The sequence below is a fragment of the Struthio camelus genome, chromosome 6, assembly GCF_040807025.1.
Source record: "Struthio camelus isolate bStrCam1 chromosome 6, bStrCam1.hap1, whole genome shotgun sequence".
NCBI classification, from domain to species: domain Eukaryota; kingdom Metazoa; phylum Chordata; class Aves; order Struthioniformes; family Struthionidae; genus Struthio; species Struthio camelus.
In genome coordinates, this window is record NC_090947.1 from 33,086,991 (window position 1) to 33,095,157 (window position 8,167).

The window sequence follows — 8,167 nt, forward strand, 5'->3', positions numbered from 1 at the left end:
TTTTGTTAGAGTAGAACTTGAACACCTACAAACTTGGATCTTAAGAAACAAGAGTCTCTAGAATACCTTGCAAGACTAGGTCAGCCTGGTCAAGACTCCCCGAGCGCCTGATAGATGTTAAACCCAGAAAAGATGTAAAGATATTTAATCTGTCCTCCTTTCTCTTCCTTCAGCGAATCTTGGGAGCTATACAGCATCACTTACTCCTTAGTAGGTTTGCCTTACACAAGTGTAAAAAGCCTAAAATTTGGCAGATGCTTTGGAGCTATTGGAGTCTTGTGCTATTCCCTACAGAAAGGATAGCAAGAGTTAAATCTGAGACTGGGCTGCAGCTGGGCTTCTCTGCTTAAAGGCCTTGTCTTAGTTTCTGAAACAGTGGATAGAGACTGCTTGTGGTAAATAGCAAAAAGCAGCCTTCCTGGATAAATATCATAGCTTCAACACAAAAGACACAAGGAGACGCAATCAATGTAAGCAATGCCTAAAGATGGGATCCAGATTTCAAACACAACCCAACTCTTGTCTGGACCATAACCAATGAGGGATGTACCTTCAAAAAGGCTAGGGGCTGGAGTCTTCTGGATTATAGCTACGGTAGGGATTACTTTTTTTTTTTTTATTCTTTTCAAAATATGGCCCTTAGAGCTAACTCTCTTTCAAAAGAGACCCTCCAATAGTGAGGAAGGCTATTGGAGAAGACATGCTGGAAGCCCAGATATCTGCTATTTAGCTCATCAGCTCTGCAACTATACAACACCTTGCCTAATACAGCTTCATCCATTATGGAGCCCTTGGTTTCTCCCTCAATACAAACTAAACAATCGGAAACCTATTTTAATCAGCAACTACCCCTCTCAACAGCATAGCACCAAAGGCAAACAAGTTTTGACATGTGCAGCAGCAGTAGCTCAAAAATCCCAGAGCATCCACAGCCTGTCGGTGCCCATAGCTGCTGCTGGAGCAGGTAGTGAATTTGAGACAATGCTGGTACAGGAGCTGGGGAGGAGCACCTTAAACAGAGGATTTAGGATCTGTGACATCCCAGTTATGCTTCTAGTTTTGACTCTAAGCTTTTTCAAGCCTCTTATCTGCTCCTGCATCTGTAAAAATGGGATCAATAAAACCTCCCCAACTTGCAGCAGGGCCCTGAGTCTTAACAGAGGTGTGAAGCATTTTGAGAGCCATGAATGGAAGATACCATTACCAGCCCCTCAGCCCCTACTATAATACCAAGAAGCAATGCAGAATACTGTTTTTTACAATGCTTTTTCAGTGCCACAATGACTAGGAAATGAAAGAAGTCCAAAAGTGCAGAGACAAGCAGTGTTTTGCTGCAGCGTTGAGAAAAATGGTAGAAGCAGGCTTATAGACACCCTAGAGAACTCTGTTGTATTCTGTACTAATTTCAATAATCCAGTAAAACTTCTTCCTCTGCACACTTAAACCCATGCCCTTGCTATGAAACACGGTTATGAATTTGGGAGAAATGCATGCTGGAGTTGAGAACGTTATGAATCAGCCTGATGAAATGAATTAAGAAATGACGTCTTTGCATCCTGCAGGCTTAAAGAGCCAGGTGCTGTTCAGTCCTCCTTTGGAGCAATCAAACTCGGCCTCACACCGTACAAGCATGCAGCATCACTCTTCGCACAGGACAAAAGCCACCCAGCTACCTACAAAAAGACTCTAACCCGGCCAATCTTGTCAATTCGTAAAGTTGTCTCTGAGGCTGCTATATAACACCCACGGGGGGAAGCGCCAGGAGGGCTCACTGGGAGCCTTGGTGCAGCAAGGTGTGCAGAGGGGGAGGACGATTTGCCCGGACCTGAGCATTTCAGGGCCATCCCCGAGCTGCAGCTGGGCGCTGCGAGCGAGGCGCTGGCAGGGGCGCGCAGGCTGCCCCGCGCCGGGACGGGAGGTGTGGGGAGGCCGGTCCTTCCCTCCCCGCCTGCCTGCCTGCCTGCCTGCCTCCGCGGAGCGCTCCCCGAGCCGGCTGCTGAACTCCCCGTTTCCCGAGGGCTGCCATGGAAAATAAAACATTTCAAAGGAGGGAGGAAAAAAAAAAAAAAAAAAAAGGCTGCACCTGCTTTCTTCCCTCCCCATTTGCCAGCCGGAGAGGGGAGGCCTCGCCGCCCTCCTCGGCGCGCAGCCATTCGCCTTTGTTGCAGCCCCGCGCCCGCAGGTGCGGCAGCGCGGGGCCCGGCCGCCGCCGCGGGGCCGCCATCTCCGCACCGGCGGGCGCCGCGGAGGCACCTCCCCACCGCCCCGCACCGCCGCTCCCTCGGTTACCTGCAGACCCTGGCGGGGGGACACGCCTCGCCTGCCGCCTTTGTTGTGCCTGCCCCGGCAGCGCCTCGCACGGCGCCGAGGCACCGGCCCGCCGCCGCCGCCCGCCCCCGCTGCGCCCGGCCAGCCGCAGCCAGGCCCCGGCTTAGCCCGTCGCCACGGCAACGGCGGGCGCGCGGCGCCGCGTGCGGCGCTGACGGGTAACGGCCGCCGGGTAACGGCCCCGCCCGCCGGCGTGTGGGGAGCGGGGTGGGGGGCGGCAGCTTTATTTTTCGTAGCGTACCTGTGCTCGGAAGAGGGAAGCCCTAAAAGCATGACCGGAACCGCTGCAGAGACGTTTGCCTGGGGTTTGCAGAGGGCCTGGAACAAGAGCGGAGCGGGCAGAAGATTGTTTTATCTGGGGTATGGTATTAACTCAGACGCCGGGTCGAAGCATTGACCTGTAAGCACCGCTGATCGTTTCGTTCATCCCTTGTACTGGTAAAAACAGAGAGGGTCCCAGCTCTGCACAGCTCCGGGAGTGACATCTGCAGGCGTCGTGAATAGCTGTGTATGGGAAAAGCCAATAGTTTTTCCTGATCTCACTGCAGTCAAAACGGAGAGGAGGAGGAGGAGGAGGAGGAGGAGCCGGAGGCGCCTCTGAAGTTCCCGGGAAGGTGGAGCTCCGCACCCCAACAGCTTTGTCTCATTCTGGCGTATTTCAGAACCAGCCAACACCTTTCCTGAACCCTTCCTCCGTCCTTGCCTAATGATTTCTGAGATGTTAATAAGAAAGCTGTTTTGCAGTTAGTTTTTATTTTCCTCTTACATTTCTTGGGATCCTCCGTTTTGCAGGTTCAGTAGATTTTTCTTGGGTATCTTTATTAGATTAAACATGTTGGAAGTCCTTAATACGATCTGATCACAGCTTGCAGGTTCTTTTGTCTTAAATATTAAGCAAGCATGTCTTTGGTGATTAATTTTGATGATTATCTTTCTGTATCATCTTGTAAAATCTTCACAGGCTTTTTACACATGAAGGGTAGTCTCACTCAAACCAGTGGGGCTGCTCAGAGAATAAAGCCAAGGAAATGGTAATACCTTCGACGTTTTACCCTTTTCATGAGCATAGCAATGCATTTGCATTGCATTCTGCATTTGCACCTTTCTATTTTATTTTAATTCATCGTTAATTTTAGGGATAATAGTGCCAGACTGAACTCCTCTTCCCTTTTAGACAGTGAGAACTTGGCAACTCAATGATTGCTTTGATTGTATCTGGGATTTAAGTGTTGCAGTTCACTGGCTTTAACATGTAATACCAGATGGAGCTGTGTCTTATTATGCATCTTGTATACGTGTATGTCCATCTTGTTCTGAACAGATAGGTTCTGTATGAGTTGGTACCATGTGTTCAGTGAAGTTTCCCTAATCAGAATTTCTCATTTTTATGGGTTTTATTAAGTGATCCAGCATGGGTAAAGGAATTCTTTCTGTTTAAAGATGTAATCAAAAAGAGCAGAACTAAATACTGCAGAGAGAAATAGCATGGCAGGCCTGAGCTCTTTCTGTGTGTTCAACATCTGATTATACAAATGTTTTTCTTTTTTAGGCCTGTCAAACTCCCATTTCAACTTAATAGAAAGGGATTTCGGTAGCCTTAGGCTCATACAGCATCCTCCACTGAAGAGTCTTAAAACAAATTACAGACAGCAACACATGAAACCTCCTCACTTAGCTGCATTTTAAAGAGGAAAAGACAGAGACAGAGAAAGAATTTGCTCAAGGTCACAGAGGAATTCTCTGGCACAGCTGGGAAAAGATTGCGAGCCGCAGTGTCTTGACCTAGGTCGTCACCTGCCAGACTGTGTCCTCCCATCCTAAGAAGGGAGCCAGAGTGAACCCAGCCCTGTGTTCAGGGAGGGGGACAGGAGGCACCCATCCTTTAGTTCTCCTTGTTAAATCTCAGCCTGTATATCGATCATTTGCTGAATGATCTCTTTATTAAGCATTTTTCAGTGTGATCAAGGATGCCTGGAGGATGACCCAGAGTTATTGCGCTATTATGAACAATAATAAGGAGAACTTGGAGACCTATTGCAATGATCTTTACAGCTCCCCATGCAAAGAGCCGCCTCATTATTTGCCAGGTGTGTTGCTGCCTCTTTTTCTTACACATGCTAATTCATAAACAGCCCTGATTCTGCTATTTGGGAAAAGCTTTCGTTTTTCTTTGTGCTTGATGTACATGATATTCTGCAGTGGAGAGCAGATGTTTGTACCAGATTCTGCTCCCATGGAAATCAGCACTACAAGACTGAGAGAGCTGAGAGGTGAAATAGCTAGTGTGGGGGTTATCGCCTGTCCTCCGTTCAGTGCGCTGGTTACAGCTGGTCTGAAAGGCCAGGAGACCTTCTTGGATCTAACAGCACAGCCTCAAGCTCATGCCTGCATCTCTGCTGGAGATGAGCATCCTGTTGTTTGCAAAGTCAAATTACAGCTAAAGCTGGAAAAAAAAAAAAACCAATCTGTTTGTGTCAACAGATGTTGCAGAAGCCAGCGGAGGACACTGCTTTGCCTCCTGCTCTGAAAGGGCTATGAATTTTTTGGTTCCTTTTGTTGCCATCTTCCTGCTTTGTGACTCTCTGTTGGCACCTTCAGCAGGGGAACAATTGTTGTCCCTTCTTCATCCATCAGAGGATTCTTCATCCATCAGAGGATTTTGTTCTCCAGATTGTTTGTTGTTGCTGAAGCTGTAGCAATAACAGTCCTGTATAGCTTTACTTAAGGGAGGGAAGAAACAAAAGCACATGACAAATTGGTCCAATTTATCACAGCAACAGCAACCTGCAATTCAGCTAAATCGCCCCCACAGGCCAGCTTAGGCTGCGTCAATATTTAATGACCTGAATGCTGCTGCTTTCTCTGCTCCGGCTTCACCTCTGTCCCTCTCACCTCTGTCCCTCTGCCTCATCAGGGCTGGGGAAGGTTTCTCCCCCCACAGCAGTGGAGAGCACCCCCACGCTTTCTCTGCTGCAAGCAGCAGTCCCTCTTCAGGCTGCTTGGGCAGGTCTGTTTGGTATCCAAAGTGGCACAGCCAGGCCTGCTGGGAATATCCAAATGCAGCCCCTTTTTGCTACCTATTTGGACAACTATGTCTGGCACGTTATGCCTGAGGAACTGTAGCTCCCTAGCTTTCTGGGCATACCTGTGGTCTGTGGCAAGCAGTACCACAAGTGGCAGCAGGACCGGATCCTTCCCTGGTCATGATCTGTCCTACAGCCCTTTTTTGGGTGAATGCTAACATAACCCAAACAGGACAGTTCCCTTGGCAGCAGGTTGGAGGTGGGCTCTGTTCAGCTGCCTATGAGTGTTTCCATTGCTCTGGCGGGGGTACTTTATCCCAGAAAGAGCCCCAGTGAAATCCCCAGCTCAAGTCCCCCTGTCCTGTACATGGTACAGGAGGACCTGAAACGAGGATTAGCTGAGCCCTGCCAAATCCCTCCCACCTGTGAGTAAAGGGAAGGGGCTGTGGAGCTCAGGGATCTCTAAAGCTAGGTTGTTGGCTCAAAGCTGGCTAGAAGCTGGCACCTGACAGCTCCTTCTGGCTCTGCCTAACATGCTTAGCCACAGTCCAGCAGCTGGTGGAGAGGGGCAGCATCCCTGGCATGCTGCTGTTGCTTGCTTCTGATTTGCTCTGCCTGGGACACTAATGGGAAAAAGTGAAAGGCTGCACTGGGGCGCAGGGCTGGGCAGAGGCTGAGCAGCTGTGCAAGCCCCATGGCTGTGGGAGGCAGTATCATGGGCGGAAAGAGCACTGTCCAGGCGCTGAGATGTGGGTCTGCTCCTGGTTATAAATTGCCATAGGCTTGTTACGTCATAGCTCTGCTGCCTCAGTTTCCCTGGTCTATGAAATGGAGCTGATTGAGATCTCCTGGTGACAAGCACAAAGTAAGAAGAGGCATTTTTATTTATCAGGGCAGTGGTGGAGTGGGGGAGTTGCACTGCTGGACTGATGATGAATGACCCTGCAACTTGAATTCCTCCAGCAAGGCAGCACCTTCCACCAGACTCTCTTATTAGCGTTAAAAAAAAAACCCATTATCCAGAAAATTGCATATTCCAAGGGGGGAGTTTATTATCCATTCCAATGGCAGTGAGTGGCAGAGGCCATTCACATTACAATAAATGTCTTTTTGGTGAGTTGCCTCTGTAATTCACTCGGTATTTAACACGGGGGGGGGGGGCTCATCTCTTTACATAGAATACATTAAGCAAAGCACCTTTGCGAACATTCCTCTGCGCTAAAGAGCTGTTATATAATGAGGGTGATTAGGAATAAGCATACAGCGCAGGCTGCTGTCTCAAAATAGCCCGGGTCACTGTCTGTAGAGCAGAGGGGCCAAAGATGCGCACAAAGGACTGGTATTTGGGAGTGAACAGCTGGCTTGCTGCAGTTCATCCCAAGACGCTGGGCATCTTCCAGCACTACAGCTCCCCAAAGGTTGGGACTGCAGCTGCTGGAGCATTTGGTGATTCCTCCCACCAGCCCCTCCACTCTGGTGTTTGTAGGGCTTATTATCGGCATGGCCTAAAACTAATAACAGGCCTATGCAGAACAACATGTAAGTCAACAGATGTGCAAATGTACTGGCAAATGCTTAATGGATTGTTCCACCACTTAATTCTCCCAAGAAGGGGACTGAGAGCCAGGTCAGTGCCTTCCAAATCACAGCTCCTGTTAAAAAATTTAACGCAGAGCATGGCTGTTCCTCTTGGCAGCTGTCCGATTATTAATTTTAATGTATTGGCTGCATCTGAATGGCCTTGGGCCTCTGCCCACTATTTCTATGTATTTGTTTTCCATTCATGTCTGTTGAAATTAAAACTCAAAACCTTCAAAAGAGGATGAAAAACAAACACTGAACTACTACTGCTGCCCACATACAATTGGCAGAAATCATTGTGTTATTTCCTCTGCAGTGAGGTGAGATCTAACGCTTAAGATTCGGGGCCTCTCACCTAATAAATACTCTTATTAGTAGGTGCAGGCACCTACACCACTAGCTGTGGCCTTCGGTTCTTGTGTTCCAGGCACGCCTATAAGCAGCAGCCTTTGGCCCTTTACTAGAGGTTGTTACTATGGACTGGGTCACAGTAAACGTGGAGGCCCTGTACTGGAGAACTTTCTGGATTAAACAGTGTCTGCATAGTTCAACAACACTGAGCTGATGATCCAGATGGTCCTGTGTAACAGTCTGGACTGCACCTATATTATAATGCTCTGTACTGGCTGAGGAAAGAACTGCATTCTCTTAAAACAAACATATAAATCCAAGAATAGCCTTCTCTTTTTTTTCTCTCCTGGCTTGTGAGAAGAATGTGATTATCTATATAACTGAATAGAAGTTTTACCCACTGAAAAGCAGGGCTGTGATTTTTTTTTTCTTTAAAGACAGTAGCTTTTTTCCTCTTAAAACATTCAGTGTTCTTCAGCAGCGTTAAGGGGCTTGATCAAAAGGCAAATTGCTCTCTAAGCTCCTGCACGGGCTTTCAGCAGCCCTAACATGCTCTGCAGCACCTGCCTCCCCCTCATTGTGGGGACATAGCCCAAAGAGATCACATTTGTGTTTTGCCTTCCTCTAGAGGTATCTTTTAAATAGTTTTTCATTTATTTTTACGCAAGAGGCTAGTAGAGATTTCTCAGGCCAAGCTTTGCCTGTGCTAACTGCAATTAGCTGTAGTGCAGCGTTCTGTCCTGCTGTGAGCGTCCAGCCTGGCCAGGGCTTGCTTGACTTCTTTTTTTTCATGTCTTGGTTTGTTCTGTGAACCCACTGTTATCTCAAAGCACATCACTTAATAAAATGTTTTGCTGTAACAGCCCAGCCTTTTACAATGGTGT

At 48.2% G+C, this 8,167-nt stretch overlaps 1 protein-coding gene across 4 annotated transcripts in view; it reads right to left on the minus strand.

The window, feature by feature from the left end:
* LOC104139611 (uncharacterized) overlaps positions 1-8,138 on the minus strand; it is a 56,631-nt gene extending 48,493 nt beyond the window's left edge. For 2 of the 4 annotated variants that reach the window (XM_068949035.1, XM_068949032.1), the window contains exon 1: positions 2,290-2,407. The gene's annotated coding sequence lies outside the window, so the exon portion shown is untranslated. Of the gene's footprint in view, positions 1-2,289; positions 2,408-2,569 lie in introns of those variants that run through there. The other 2 variants (XM_009667860.2, XM_068949036.1) reach the window with 2 other exon arrangements.
* Positions 8,139-8,167: the final 29 nt, after the last annotated feature.